The sequence below is a fragment of the Rhinopithecus roxellana genome, chromosome 2, assembly GCF_007565055.1.
Source record: "Rhinopithecus roxellana isolate Shanxi Qingling chromosome 2, ASM756505v1, whole genome shotgun sequence".
Classification (NCBI taxonomy): Eukaryota; Metazoa; Chordata; class Mammalia; order Primates; family Cercopithecidae; genus Rhinopithecus; species Rhinopithecus roxellana.
Window position 1 is genome coordinate 42602031 of NC_044550.1, and position 16378 is coordinate 42618408.

Genomic DNA, 16378 nt, shown 5'->3' on the forward strand with positions numbered 1-16378 from the left:
TCTCTTGCCTCGGCCTCCCGAGTAGCTGGGATTACAGGCGCCTGGCACCACGCACAGCTAATTTTTGTATTTTCAGTAGAGATGGGGTTTTGCCATTTTGGCCAGGCTGGTCTTGAACTCCTGGCCTCAAATCATCCACCTGCCTCGGCCTCCCAAAGTGCTGGGATTACAGGTGTGAGCCACCATGCCCGACCAGTTAGTTTATTCTTTTATGGCCCTTTCTGTAACTGACTTATTTGATGAGGACAGTGATGTGTTTTGCTCATTTATTGACTCTCTATAGTTATCTATGGAATGTCTCCAATGGGAACTTAACAGAATTATAAAAATGCAATTATCTTCTAACAAATTCAGGTTTATACTTTGTCACCAAATATAAGAAAAACACAAACCAGCATATTTGAGGCATGTTAGTTTTACTGTAAAATTCATTGTGGAAATGGACTCTATCAGCAATAAGGTTGTATAAAGCAATAAAGTAACTACTTAGAGGAAGATTGTCAAAAAAGGTGTTTGTGCCTTGATCATACTGTATAGTGATCAGATCTAAAACATGGCTCTAAATTCTTGTGAAAACTAATTAAAGAGTCACTGATATTTTCAATTAAAGCAGAAATGTAACTATGAATATTGAGACTTGCAAAAATTTTTTCTTTACTTTTACAAATTTTCCAATAATTATATGCTTTGTTACATTTTATAATTAAATTTCTAGTAATTTTCTTTTGATACCATCTACATGTTAAAAGGGTTGTAATTAAATATAATCAAAGAATTAATGAAATTCTATGGCTTATCAGCTATATATCAAAGAAACTTTAGTATTTAGTTTTCTAATTTACCGTATCCATTTGGAACAAGTGAACTGGCATGTGTTAGCTGGGGTTATTGGGGCTCATGTTCTCCTTCTCTGGGGGTAAGTGGAAGACAATCTGTGGTCCAATGTTTGAACTTTACTTTTAGCTCAACTAATGAATCTGGTTCCCTGGCAAGATAGGAATTTCAGATACCATCATATAATTTTACCATTCTATTTTATATGAGGTGAATAAAAGCCTCAATCTCACATGATGATAGATCAAGCCTCAATCTCACATGATGATAAACCCTCCTTTTATTTATATGAATAGCTGAAGCTTTTAAATGTTATATTGAAACATTTGTGATGATTTAATAGAATTTTATAATCTTCTGAGACCTCCATGGGCTTGCCAACTGTCACTTCCTACTGATAATTAGGAATAGAGATACACAGATAAATGAAATTCACAGTGATTCAAGTAATACCCTTTTCCAACTAGATTCAATTCTCTTCACTATAAAACATTTCCTGGAGCTGTCAACTCTTAAAAACATGTGACAGAATTGAGTTTAACCTTCTTTCTTTCCTTACTATTCTTCTAGTGGAGATTATTATTGAGAAGAAAAAAATAGTGACCTGACCATAAGACTGGCAACATTTCAGAGTTGACATGCCATGCATTCTTTGACCAAATTACTTCTAGAAAAAGGAGGGATAAATAACTGTCATTCAAAAGGTCTTTCTGTTTCCCTGCTGTAGATCCCAGTCCACTACCAGTAAAGCAATAAAAGTAAGGAAAATCGCTGTTGGTATTTTTATTAATTCATCTATTCATTCATTCTTTAATTTTTACATGCACAAATTCATTCAACAAGTATTAAATGTATCCAGTTCCCTAGACATAATACTGGTGATGGAGAGGGAGATACATCAACAATTGATCACAGATTTCTTTGTCATTGGGGCAAGAGAATGAATCCATTTGGGGATACAAATACGTAAATGACAATGTAACTTAAATCAGGTGCAATGAAAAATATATGTAAGAGGGGTAAACAGGATTTAAGATATTATGATATGGTATTTCACTAAATGGCCACATTTAGTAGAATATGTGTGGTCTCTTAGCAGCTGTCAGCCACTATCATAACTTAGAATTTCTCCAAATATGGGGATGCATAGAAAAATGTAAATGTGTGTTATTAATTATCCCACAATACAAGTTTGGTAAATATTATATAAAACCAAACAGGATAATTTACTGTGTAGCTTTATTGCATACTATGCAGATTTACTTTACAGATGTTTACAGAGTTCACAAAGATTTCAACTTAATATATTGAAAATAGATAAACCAGAAAGAGCTTCATTTTTGTTTCCCTAAAGAACACTTGTTTTCCATGAAATATTTAGTGATATTATAGTTGTATAGCAAATAATTTAAACAATATTACTTTAGTAAGTACTTAAGTTTTAATTCAAAGTGTAGATAAATAAATACAGGATAGAATTTGGGGAATAAAAAAAAGAATGTGCCTTTGAAAGAATATCAAAGAGTCTTCATTTACTCAATTCATTAGTCTGCCTCGGAATGACTGTTTTTCCATACTCTTTATCTTATTTTGTGAAGCATCATTGTGTAGTGAGTTAAAATATGAGCTTTGAAGCCAGATAAATCTGAATTCCAATTTTTGTTTTTATTGATCATTATGTAACAGCTACTCCTGACCTTTCATCCTGTATATCTCAATTCTCCCTTCTCTTAATGCTCTTCTCTCTCTCTTTATCCCTCTGTGTGTGTGTGTGTGTGTGTGTATGCATTAAGTCTGTACAATTCATCACCTGTGTAAGTTTGTGTAGTCACCACCTGTATGATACCAAACAGAGATAATGCCACAAGATCTTTCATGTCATCCTTTTATGAATACTCTCATATATTTCTTGTTTACTTCTCCCCCCATCCTCAGACCTAACTTTTGGTAACTACTCAGCTCTTCTCCATTTCTAAAATTTTATTTTAGAAATATTATAAAAATGGTCATAAAGTATATAATGTTCTGGGTGTGATTTTTTTTTCACTCAGCATAATTCCCTGAAGATTCATTAGTTGCTTCTTTTATCAATAGTTTGTTTCTTTTTATGTTGAGTCATATTCCATGAAATATAATGTACTACAGTTTGTTTAACCATTTGCCCACTGAAGGTCACATAGACTGATTCCAGTTTTGGGCTACCACAAATAAAAGTGCTATAAACATTCATGTACAGGTATTTCTGTGTACTAAGTTGTTGTTTACCCGGTATAGATGTTGAACAGTGAAATTGCTCCTTTTAATGGCAATTTCAGGTTTTATTTCATATGAAATTTCCTGTTTTCCATGTGCCTGCACCATTTTATGTTTCTACTAGCAATATATAAGTAATCCAATTTCTTCACATTCTTATCAGCATTGGTTGTTGTCACTATTAAAAACCGTTTTTTATTCATTTCAAATAGGGGTATAGTGACATCTCATTGGAGCTTTAATTTGAGTTTTCCTGATGGCTAATGACATTTAGCATCATTTCATAAGCATATTTCCCATATTTATATGCTTTTCAGTATTGTATTTTCATGTATTTTCTGTGCTTTCTCAACCATTTGTGTTTTATATGTTTTACTGTGAGTTTTGAGTGATGTTTTATTTTGGAAGATAGGTTTGCTAGATATAGAATTATTGGCTGATAGTACTGTTTTTCTAGCCCTTTGGCTATGTGTTTCTACTTTCTTCTGGCCTTCATTGTTTCCTCTGAGGTGTCAGCTTATTGTCATATTCTTGTTCCTCTCTACCTGAGTTGATTTTCTTTTGCTGCTTTCAAAATTTTCAAAAATGTTTTAGCTTTTATCATGTTCAAGTATCTAGGCATGAACATTTGCATGTACCCCAGTTGGTTTCAGCAGACATTTTGTATTTCTACCTAGGTGTTTTTTTAATCAAATTTGTAAAATATGTGCTATTTAATCAACTATTGCAGCTGCAATTTTTTTCTCTTACACCTCCTTTTGAGATTCTCATTACATGTATGTTAATATGATATACCTAATTTTGCCTAGAGGTCTATAAGCTTCTGATCATGAATTTAGTGTATTTTTCCAGTTCATTTTATACTTTATCACTTTGTTATGAATGTCATAAAACACAATTTAGCATAATTGTATTCATTTTAAAGTACATTTTGCAGTTTTATTAATTTTACATTTTTCTTTATTATTATATAATTGTAAACTCCATATAACAATTACTATTAACTCTTCTATGATGATTTATAGCATGAATACACATTTATTTATTCCTATTGTTTGTTACATTAGTAGTTTCTTTTTGATCATTACAGTGTTTCAGACTTCACTTTGGCACATGTATCTTTAGAAACATGTAAAAATCCCACGTTTAAAACACTTTTAGATGCACCATATATTTCCAAACACTTCCTAAAGCTGGCTGCTAATATATACTCCTAGCAGGAGCATAGAAGAGTACTTCTTCCCTATCGCCTTTATATCACCTAATTCCATTTCTGCCTGGTTTTCTCCTAATAAAAATTCAGTTAAATGTATGAAGCATTAGCCTATATTTAGCATAAATAGCCAAAGTGGGATGAAGAAATATTATTAAGAGCTTGTGATATCCAGGAGCCCTCTAATCCATCTCTGCTAAAGGATGGACTCATATAGCTGACAAACTATCAGATATAGCATACAGAATAATAAAGGGAGGTCAGGGACATTTACCTCCTATGGATAACTTCTTTATCATATCAAGAGTTCAGTTTGTTCATATACAAATAAGTGTAAAAGTATGAACTAGTATCTAAGATATAATATGTGAAAACATTCTATGTTTCTTTACTATAACTAGATTTACTGGTTATCTGCATTTGCTCTATTTATGTTTTCTGTTACGAGAATACATTGGCAAAAGGGACCGTGTTGATAAACAGAGAAAAAGGCAGTTAACAGCTTGTTTTAATATTAAGGCTAAAATTACACTGCAAAATTAATTTTGCTATTCCCGTCTGTGATTGATAACCTAAGCATCAGGCCTCAAAGTAATTAAGGGACAATATAGTAAGACAAGGAACAAGTTGACAGAAGACCCCAGTAGGAAGAATAACTATAAAGACTTATTTTTTTACCGTTTCAACTTCACTAATACTGTACATATATCATATTTTCTAGAATTTTTGGCATTCTTAGAAACATCTGTTATTATAGTAATTCTCAAATAAAATATTAAAGTGCAACAAAATATATAGATTGTTGATAGTCAAAATAATCTATAAATGTTAATCACTGTCTTCAGATAGTCAATCCCTGTTGTAAACTTCTATAGTCTAATGTTGATCAGAATTAAATTTGCATTCAATTAATGATCAGAAAGCATAAACACTAAATATTTTGAATTGTCATTGGAGAACTATCACTAAACATTTTAAACTTCCATAAGAGAAGTATACATTTATCCAAAGATACACTTTTGGTTGATATTAACTTTTTTGGCCATACACTAGATTAACAAATTCAGGAGGAAGAATTTGCAATAGACATACAGTTGTTCATTTACTTTTATCTCAAAGAGAGAAGCACTGTATTCTTAATATATTTAACTAAGTGGGTAAAAAAAATCTCTACAAGGAAAACTACAGAACACTGATGAAAGAAATCATAGATGACACAAACAAATTGAAGATCATTCCATTCTCATGGATTGGAAGAATCAATACAGTTAAAATGACCGTACTGCCCAAAGCAATCTTCAGATTCAATGCAATTCCTATAAAAAAAATCAACACTATTTTTCACAGAATTAGACAAAAAATTACATAGTTTATATGACCTCCCAAAAAAGCCCAAATTATCAAAGGAATTCTAAACAAAAAGAATAAAGCTGGAGGCATCACACTACCTGACTTCAAATTATATTGCAAGTATAAAATAACCAAAACAGCATGGTAATGGCATAAAAATAGACAGCTAGATCAGTGGAACAGAATAGAATCCAAGAAACAAAGCTACAGACCTATAGCCAACTGATCTTTGACATAGTTGGCATAAACATATGCTGAGATAAGAACACCCTATTCAATAAATGGTACTGGGAAAATTGGATTGCTATATGCAGAAAAGTGAAACTGGACCCCTATTTTTCACTAGATATGAAAATGGACCCAAGATGGATTATAGATTTAAATGCATGACCTGAAACTATAAAATCCTAAAACAAAACCAAGGAAGGCTCTTCTGGACATCGGCCTAGTTGAAGTATTCGTGACTAAGACCTCAAAAGCAAACGCAACAACAACAAAAATGATGAATGGAACTTATTTAAACTAAAAAGCTTCAGCACAGCAAAATAAATAAATAATCATCAGACTGAATAGACAAGTTGAAGAATGGAAAAAAAAAACATTTGCAAATTATGTATCTGACAAAGGACTAATATCCAGAGTCTACAAGGAACAGAAACAGCAACAACTCCAAAACAATAAAAATAACAACATTAAAAAGTGAATAGATATAAATAGATATTTTACAAAAGAAAACACACAAGTGTCCAAAAAGCTGGGAAAAATACTCAATATCATTATTTATCAGATAAATGCAAATTAAAACCATAATGAGATTCAATCTTACACCAGTCAGAATGGCTATTGTTACAATGTCAGAATATTTTCTCCCCTTCTGTGGTTTGTCTCTTCAACTTTGTTGATTGTATCCTTTGCTGTGCACATGCTTTTTAACTTGACATGATACAGTTTGTCCATTTTTGCTTTGGTTGGCTGGGCTTGTGGTGTATTGCTTAAAAAAATTTTGCCCAGACCAGTGTCCTGGAGATTTTCTTCAATGTTTTTTTGTAGTAGTTGCATAGTTTGAGATCTTAGATCTAAGTTTTAATCCATTTTGATTTGATTTCTCTATATGAAGAGAGATAGGATCTAGTTTCATTCTTCTTCATATGGATATCCGGTTTTCTAGGCATCATTAAATAACAGGTGTTGGCAGGGATGTGGAAAAAAAAGGGAATGCTTATATACTGATGGTGGGAAAGTAAAGGAGTACAACCACTAGGGAAAACAGTATAGAGATTTCTCAAAATAACTAAAAAGAAATCTAACATTCTGTCTAGCAATCCCACTAATGAGCTATACCTAGAGGAAAATAAATCATTGTATCAGGAATATTCTTGTACCTGTATGTTTCTCACTGCACTAGTCACAAAATCAGAGATATAGAATTAACCTAAGTGTTATCAAAGTATGACTGGATAAAGAAAATGTGGCCTATATATTCAGTGAAATATTACTCAATAATAAAAAAGAATGAAGTAATGTCTTTTGCAGAAACATGAATGGGACTAGAGGCCATTACCATAAGTGAAACAGTTCAGAAACAGTCAAATTCCACATGTTCCCACTTAAAAGTGGTAGTAAATAATGTATACTCATGGATATAGATAGTGGAATAATAAGTTTTGTAAACTCGCCAAGGTGAGAGGGTGGGAGGGGGATGAGGGATGAGAATTTACTTAATGGGCAACAATGTTACCATTAACATTAAGAAATTAACATTAAGAAATTACTTAATGGGTGAATATTCCCGTGATGGTTACACAAAAGACCCAGACTTCACCGCTATGCAATATATCCATGCAACAAAACTTATACCTCCTAAATCTGTTTTAAAAAATTAAAAATAAAGCAGTTCTCAGTGGAAATGCCAGCTACTGACTGGACAACACACTGACAGTAGATGGCCTCAATTTTTCTTTTTTTTCTTTTTCTTTTTTTTTTTTTTTGTTTTTGTTTGAGACTGGGTCTGGCTCTGTCGCCCAGGCTGGAGTACAGTGGCACAGCGCGATCTCGGCTCACTGTAAACTCCGCTTCCCGCGTTCACGCAATGCTCCTGGATGGCCTCAATTTCTATAGGATGTCTTTAATACTGCTTGGCAAGTGGATGGAGTGCACTTTATTATGTATTATGGCAATATAGCCACTTAAATTTGAGAAAACCAACAGCCCTAATGTGGCTGTTTTCCAACAACAACAACAAAAAAATGAGATGGAAATTTGTGTTGAATAGCCACTGATTACAAGAACATGATTAATGTGAGATATAGAATTGATTTATGGGTGCTGTTGTCAAGGCCTGCATCACAAGTATAATATTATCTACTGAAAATGAGGACTGAAAAAAGAACAGAGAGCACAGGCAGCATTATATTTTCTGATGTATTTTATAGAGTGGGTATATAATCATGAGTTGCACATGGTTTACTGAAACCTTTTTTTTTTTTTAATTTTTTTTTGTACCAGAACAACAAGGATGTAATTGTATTTATTTTGCCTGAAACATTAAGTGCACCAAAGGCTAATCTACTTTATTTTCATTAAGCTGAATCCCAAGTGAAATAGTTTATTTTCCCTCATTTACTGAAACTTTCATTCTACTTTGAAAATAAGGCTTCCTCACAGAATTTACAGCTATCTGTAACAGGATAGTGCAATATTTATATTAAAGAGTACCAATTATGTTACTTTTCAACTTACATCTTAATGAGAATATACTGAAATATATTGAAATATATACTGAAATATATTGAAATAGCACTAACAGGACTATCTCTAATGTCTCACAATGACTGTTGTGAAGGAATTCTTAATCGTGGGTGTGTGCGCATGTGTGTGTATATGTGTTTGTCATTTGAAGTCCTGAAACATGAAATACCTTATAATCTACATGGTAAATTTGTACTCCAGCATAAGTAATATATAATTGAGATCACAATCACTCTTAAGAAATATATAAACTCACCGACTATGTAAACTTTCATAATAGTACACAAAAGTTTATTTCTGTTGCTACAGTTACATGATATCAAATGTTGGCCTCATCATCTCTTGGCATAGCATGATGGAAAATAGACAGTGCAAGGCGACCATCACCTAAGTATGAAGGTGTCTCCATATTCAGTGGTACCATAATGGAACTAAACTAGATCAATGGTTTATAAACCTGTTTGTTATTTGCATCTTTTAAAATTATAACTCATGGCACACATTACTGACAAATTAGATCACATGTACCATATATAAAAGGGTTGCTTTTTATAAAACAATAATGAGATCATTTAAGATTTTATTCATTTTATTAATTTATTAATTTCAGACATGGTTACCTACTTTGCTCATTCTGTCTTTTAAAATTATTATTGACTGATAGGTTTGCATTTGTTCTCATTAGTAAATTTTTCAAGGAAAAGTGTCCCGTTTTATTTTATTAATTAATTAATTCATTTATTTGTTTATTCTTCTATTTTTATTTTAGGTTCTTGGGACACATATGCAGATTTGTTACATGGGGAAATTGCATGTCACACAGCCTTGGTGTATGGATGATTCAGTCACTCAGATAGTTAGCCTAGTACCAGATAGGCAGCCTTCCAACCCATACCCCTCCACACACTCCTCTGTCAAGCATCCCCCAGTGTCTATTGTTCCTATCTTTGTGTCCCTGTGTATTCAGTGTTTAAATGAGAACTTGCGGTATTTGGATTTCTGTTTCTGTGTTAGTTAGTTAGCTTAGGATAGTGGCCTCCAACTGCATGCATGTTGCTGCAAAGGACAGGATCTCATTCTTTTTAATGGCTGTGTATTAGACTATTCCATATATAGACTCTTACACTATTCCAATATAGACTATTCCATAGTCTATATTTACCACATTTTTTTTTTTATCCTGTTAGCCATTGATGGGCACCTTGGTTGATTCCTTGTCGTTGCTGTTGCGAATAGTGCTGCAATGAACATATGAGTTTGTATGTCTTTTCGAATGCCTTATTTTAAAACTTGAAGTGTTCATGACATCTTTGATCATTTTATGTAATGAGAAACTATTTAATATCTCTTATTAAAAGTAGAATAATGATAAATGCATACTAAATACATAATCAGTCCTTATATATATGTTTTCTGTTTTTCTTTTGGTTTGCATATTATGTTCATTATGATATTTAACTAAGAAATATTTTTCTTCATTAAATCATAAAGTGTTCTAATTGTGTGTGTTTTATCTGATATACTACTTTTGATTTTTCCAACCTTCTGTTTAATGGTTCTGCACTTGGATAATTGTTAAAGGAATTAATGAGGAAAGAATCCATATGTTTTTGAAAAAATACAATGACAATACTGAATGAAAAAAAAAAAAAAACAGATTTTTTCCCTCCAGATTGAAAAAATAAGATATAGCTTGCCATTCACATTTATTGTTGAAAATAGATGCTCAATTGTCTGTGAGTTTTGCTGCAAAAAGATTAATATTAACTTGAAAGTTTTAATCTCTGTGTCTCTCAAGTGATTTCATTTGTATTATGAATTGAATTTGAGCTCATAAATATTTGTACTATTCCACAGGCAATAAAGTAATCAACTTCAGTTTTATTTCATACACAGAAAATTAATAGAGTCATTTCTAGCAATACTGCTACATCATACTTATGAATTTTAAAGATGTTTTGAACAACTCAAACTCCTACTTGATGGAAGTCTTTTTTCTACACTAGCACATTATTGAGGAAATGTAACAAGGTTTTGATTCAAATGATTTTTTCTGAAAGTTGATACATTTTGTCATATTTATTTTCTAAAGAATCATAGCTATTAGAGAAACTGAATTTCTAAAACAGAAACTGTGCTGCATGTTTTATTCTTTTTAAAACGTATTTTTCCTTGTGGTTATGTCTAAAAATAGAGATGCTTCTGTTGCCCAATGAAGTGCCCATTTTTTTCTTGATCCAAGATAAGGAAACCGATCAAGGAAGGATGTAAGCTATAATTCTACAACAAGAGAACATAATTTTGTCTTTTGAAAATATAATTACCTAGTTCATTAGGTAATGAATCTTTCATTCATTAAAGTGACCTCATGTGGCCTTATATTTTATGCATAGTAATTTTAACCCCTAAAAAAGAGAAAAAAATAATTTTAATCAGAGATTTCTAATTGTGGACATTAATTTGTCTCTAATTAGAATGCCAATTGTTTGTGGCCTCAGTTTACTCATCTGCAAAAAGATGTAGTTGTATTATGTGGTATAATTATGTCAAGCTTGCATTGCGTAATGGGAAAATTGATCTAAAATATGGCTTAATCTTTTAACTGTTCTTCCAGGATCACCTTTAAATTAGTACACAATGTCTTTCAAAGGATTGCAACCCAAGATTAAGTTTGCACTTTTATTTTACTTTATTGTTTGAGCATTTGGGAAGCCAGTGTCTGAATTTCAAATTTTAGTGTATAGTAAAACTGTTCCCAGAAGAGGAGGCAAGGAGGGAGGGAGAGGGAGGGAGGGAGGGAGGGAGGGAGGGAGGGAGGGAGGGAGGGAGGGAGGGAGGGAGGGAGGGGAGGGAGGGAGGGAGGGAGGGAGGGAGGGAGGGAGAGGGAGGGAGGGAGGGAGGGAGGGAGGGAGGGAGAGAGAGAGAGAGGGAGGGGGAGGGAGGAGGGAGGGAGTTCTTTCTTTCTTTCTTCTTTCTTCTTTCTTCTTTCTTTCTTTCTTTCTTTCTTTCTTTCTTTCTTTCTTTCTCTCTCTCTCCTCTCCTCCCTCCCTCCCTCCCTCCTCCCTCCCTCCCCCTCCTTTCTTTTCTTCTTTCTTCTTTTCTTTCTTTCTTCTTCTTTCTTTCTTCTTTCTCCCTCTCTTCTCTCTCTCTCTCCCTCCCTCCTCCCTCCCTCCCTCCCTCCCTCCCTCCCTTCTTTCTTTCTTTCTTTCTCTTTCTCTTTCTTTCTTCTTTCTTCTTTCTTTCTCTATCTCTCTCTCTCTCTCTCTCTCTCTCTCTCTCTCTCTCTCTCTCTCTCTCTCTTTCTTTCTTTCTTTCTTTCTTTCTTCTTTCTTTCTTTCTTTTTTTGTTTTTTTTTCATGGCGTCTTGACTTGTCGCCCAGGCTGGGATGAAGTGGTGCAATCTCGGCTCACTGCAAGCTCCACCTTGTGGGTTCACGCCATTCTCCTGCCACAACCTCCTGAGTAGCTGGGACTACAGGCGCCCACCACCACGCCAGGCTAATTTTTTGTATTTTTAGTAGAGACAGGGTTTCACTGTGTTAGCCGGGATGGTCTCTATCTCCTGATCCACCCGCCTCAGCCTCCCAAAGTGCTGGGATTACAGGCGCCAGGCACTTTCTAAAATCATAAGGTGGTACTGCTTTTTTTTTTAACATATACTTTAAGATCTGGGATACATGCGCAGAATGTGTAGGTTTGTTACACAGGTATACACATGCCATGGTGCTTTGCTGCACCCATGAACCCATCATCTACATTAGGTGTTTTTCCTAATGCTATCCCTCCCCTAGCCGCCTACCCCCGGCTTCATCCATGTCCCTGCAAAGGACGTGAACTCATCCTTTTTTATGGCTGCATAGTATTCCATGGTGTATATATGTGACAATTTATTTATCCAGTCTATCATTGATGGGCATTTGGGATACTTCCATGTCTTTGCTATTGTGATCAGTGCTGCAGTAAACATGTGTGTGCATGTGTCTTTATAGCAAAATGATTTATAATCCTTTGGATATATAACCAATATTAGGATTGCTGGGTCAATTGGTATTTCTTGTTGTAGATCCTTGAGGAATTGCCAGTGTCTTCCACAGTGGTTGAACTAATTTACAATTCCACCAACAGTGTAAAAGTGTTTCTATTTCTCCACACCCTCTCCAGCATCTGTTGTTTCCTGACTTTTTAATGATCACCATTCTAACTGGCATGAGATGGTATTTCTTTATGGTTTTGATTTGCATTTCTCTAATGACAAGTGATGATGAGCTTTTTTATTTTATTTTTTTTATTATTATACTTTAAGTTCTAGAGTACATGTGCATAACGTGCAGGTTTGTTACATATGTATACTTGTGCCATGTTGGTGTGCTGCACCCATCAACTCGTCAGCACCCATCAATTCGTCATTTATATCAGGTATAACTCCCAATGCAATTCCCCCCTCCCCCCTCCCCATGATAGGCCCCGGTGTGTGATGTTCCCCTTCCTGAGTCCAAGTGATCTCATTGTTCAGTTCCCACCTATGAGTGAGAACATGCGGTGTTTGGTTTTCTGTTCTTGTGATAGTTTGCTAAGAATGATGGTTTCCAGCTGCATCCATGTCCCTACAAAGGACGCAAACTCATCCTTTTTTATGGCTGCATAATATTCCATGGTGTATATGTGCCACATTTTCTTAATCCAGTCTGTCACAGATGGACATTTGGGTTGATTCCAAGTCTTTGCTATTGTGAATAGTGCCGCAATAAACATACGTGTGCATGTGTCTTTATAGCAGCATGATTTATAATCCTTTGGGTATATACCCAGTAGTGGGATGGCTGGGTCTTATGGTACATCTAGTTCTAGATCCTTGAGGAATTGCCATACTGTTTTCCATAATGGTTGAACTAGTTTACAATCCCACCAACAGTGTAAAAGTGTTCCTATTTCTCCACATCCTCTCCAGCACCTGTTGTTTCCTGACTTTCTAATGATTGCCATTCTAACTGGTGTGAGATGGTATCTCATTGTGGTTTTGATTTGCATTTCTCTGATGGCGAGTGATGATGAGCATTTTTTTCATATGTCTGTTGGCTGTATGAATGTCTTCTTTTGAGAAATGTCTGTTCATATCCTTTGCCCACTTTTTGATGGGGTTGTTTGTTTTTTTCTTGTAAATTTGTTTGAGTTCTTTGTAGGTTCTGGATATCAGCCCTTTGTCAGATGAGTAGATTGCAGAAATTTTCTCCCATTCTGCAGGTTGCCTGTTCACTCTGATAATAGTTTTTTTTTTTTGTTTGTTTGTTTCTGTACATAAACTCTTTAGTTTAATTATATCTCATTTGTCAATTTAGGCTTTTGTTGCCATTGATTTTGATTTAGTTATGAATTCTTTGCTCATGTCTATGTCCTGAATGGTATCGCCTAGATTTTCTTCTAGGGTTTTTATGACTTTCAGTCTTAGGTTTACATCTTTTTAAAAAACATAGTAAAGTTAGCAAAACAGTGTGTGTGAAACAAAACATACCACACACATTTGCACAATGAAAATCACAATAAATGGTATATAAAAATATTTTAATGAAATTTAAAACCTATAATTTACTTAGCTTTGAGGAACTTGAGAAGATATTATATTTAAAAAATGTGACTCAAAGCATGAAGAACAGCTTTCCATGTATGTAAAGAGGCAGTTATTTGATAAACAAGGTCTTCCAAGAAAGTTATGCTTTGGTCATGTCAGAGTAAAGCTGCAGGCAATTGATTCCTTGCCAGATTTTTATGTCGTTCTGCAAAGGAAAGTCCTAAGATGGTCCTAACATTATTTGACTGAAGTATGAAATAAGTCCATAGTTCCTTGAACTGATATGCTATATTTCGGGCTTTTGATTTACACAGAATGGTGAAGAAGGCTACTGAGTGACAAAATAAAAACTTATTTTGAAAACATAGGCTCACAAATAAAATAAACTAAGTTATCAGTTATAATTAGTGAAATGTAGTGCTAGTGAAAATCATTCAACAGGTTAATAGATAAAACTAAGCTCATAAAAATTGTATCAATAATGGAAATAAGACACTCTCTTTAAATAAATACTTAGTGGTTTTAATTAAATATTGCTAAGCTAATTTTTTTAAAATCTGCTTTTATAAACCTTTCTAATTTGCTCGTATAAAATTCTGACGATTTACAAAGAAGAAAATGTATTTTCTTGTTTTAAAGATAGCACAAAACATTTAACTATTTATTCGCTATGTTTGAATTATTTCAAATTAGTGGGATCTCTGAATTGAGATGTCATATGTATATGTTTGATACTAACTCACTCATTTAAAAATATATATCAAGTGCCCTACTCTGCCCTATTGCATCAGACTGTAAGATATAGTCAATGATAAGAAAATCATGCATGCCTCTCCCTCAGATTGGGGTTGAGTATTAAAATATATAGCAAAAGAAAAAAAAAGACTTATGGTCACATGATGTCTGGAAAAAATGTTGAGTAGCAATTAATGCAATGAATCAAGGAATCCCATGCATAATCCACACTTTGAGGCAGAGACATGCTGACAAGAAGACAAAGGAAGATATGGGCAGAGGAGATGCCCAGGTGGTCAGCTTGGTCTTGTGTGAGCTTAAGTAAATCCTTTTTTAAATCTGGTCTTCAATTTCTTATTTCTAAAATGAACAACAGGGCTGGCTCTTTTAGGGCCCTTTCCGATGTTCTTTATTGAATATTAGATGCCTAGGACAGAGAGTTTTCATTCTCATTACAGATTTGCATAGTTGGTATGCCAGAGATTGGATCTCAGCTTATATATCTAGATATTATAAGAGCTGGGACTAAAACTAGGGCTTCAGGCTTGTATTTTTCTTCTATACAAGACCAATACAGTGGCATTTTTTTTCAAGTGTCTACTCCAAAGCTTCTTACCACTGCATCTTAGCCTCAGTAGTGACTCTCAATATAGAATCAAGATAAATAGAAACATAATCATGAAAACAGAACTAGATAATGGGCACCCCTAATAACTTGAAAGGTTAAAATTGTCTTCATTCACATGATGCTTTCTACTGTGAATTTGGGGACATAACGTAAGAGGGATTTCTGGTCCAGCCCATGTGTCATGAGTCAGTATTTTCAAGTTCTTCACGAAAAAATGGGGGTCTGGAAATGAGAGCAATGCCAACAGGGTAGGAAGCAGCAGGAGCTTGATATCAGAAGGCCAAGAGAGCAATGACAGGCAGGTGGGAAGAAACTAGTTCCTAACAGCTTGGGTGGGGAAAAATTTGTAACTCCATGATACACATATGGTTATGAAAGTAAGTTCTTTCCTCCCCTGACCCTTCTCTGATGAATGTGGCTGATGTGAGATGCCTGGCCAGCAATGGGTTTAGAATGCAACTGACATGGAATTTTCAGAGCCCTGTAGGAATCTGGGAGATAAATCAAGTGAACCCAAGCTGTGTAACCAGTTATTTATTCTTAACGGGAAAGAATGGGCAATAAGGAGAAAATAAACATAGAGAAGTGAATGGGCTCAGGGGATGGCGTTGACTAACTGCTAGACCTAAAGAGCAGAGCTACAGCCATCATATCGCATTCAGCCATCCATGCTTCCAAAATGTCCAGGCTCACCACTTCCAGTAATCAAAGGATCAGCAAATATTTTTAATAAATCATGAAGTCATGGAAAATCCAAGAAAAATGAACAGAAAATATTGATTCCTATCAGTGCCTTTTATTAAGTTACTGTAATATCCTGTACATGGCATTTGTAAAAGTGTTTAGGAATACGTCTGCCACATTCTAAAGTTCTTGGTGAGTGTTACTTCTTTCTCTTCACCCTCTTGTGTTTTTTTTTTTTTTTCATATTTGATTTTTGCTGAGGACACCAAGATATTCTCTTCATATTAAAGGGGAAAGAAAGCTTAGAAAAATTCAAAGTTTTATTTCAAATAGCTAGCCTAAAATAAATAAAATATTCCTGCCCATT

The 16378-nt window shown here is 34.2% G+C and overlaps 1 protein-coding gene across 4 annotated transcripts in view; it reads left to right on the forward strand.

Annotated features, from left to right (window-relative positions):
* The window catches only part of EPHA5 (EPH receptor A5), a 344724-nt gene that overhangs the window by 51058 nt on the left and 277288 nt on the right, over positions 1-16378 (forward strand). The window lies entirely within an intron of this gene.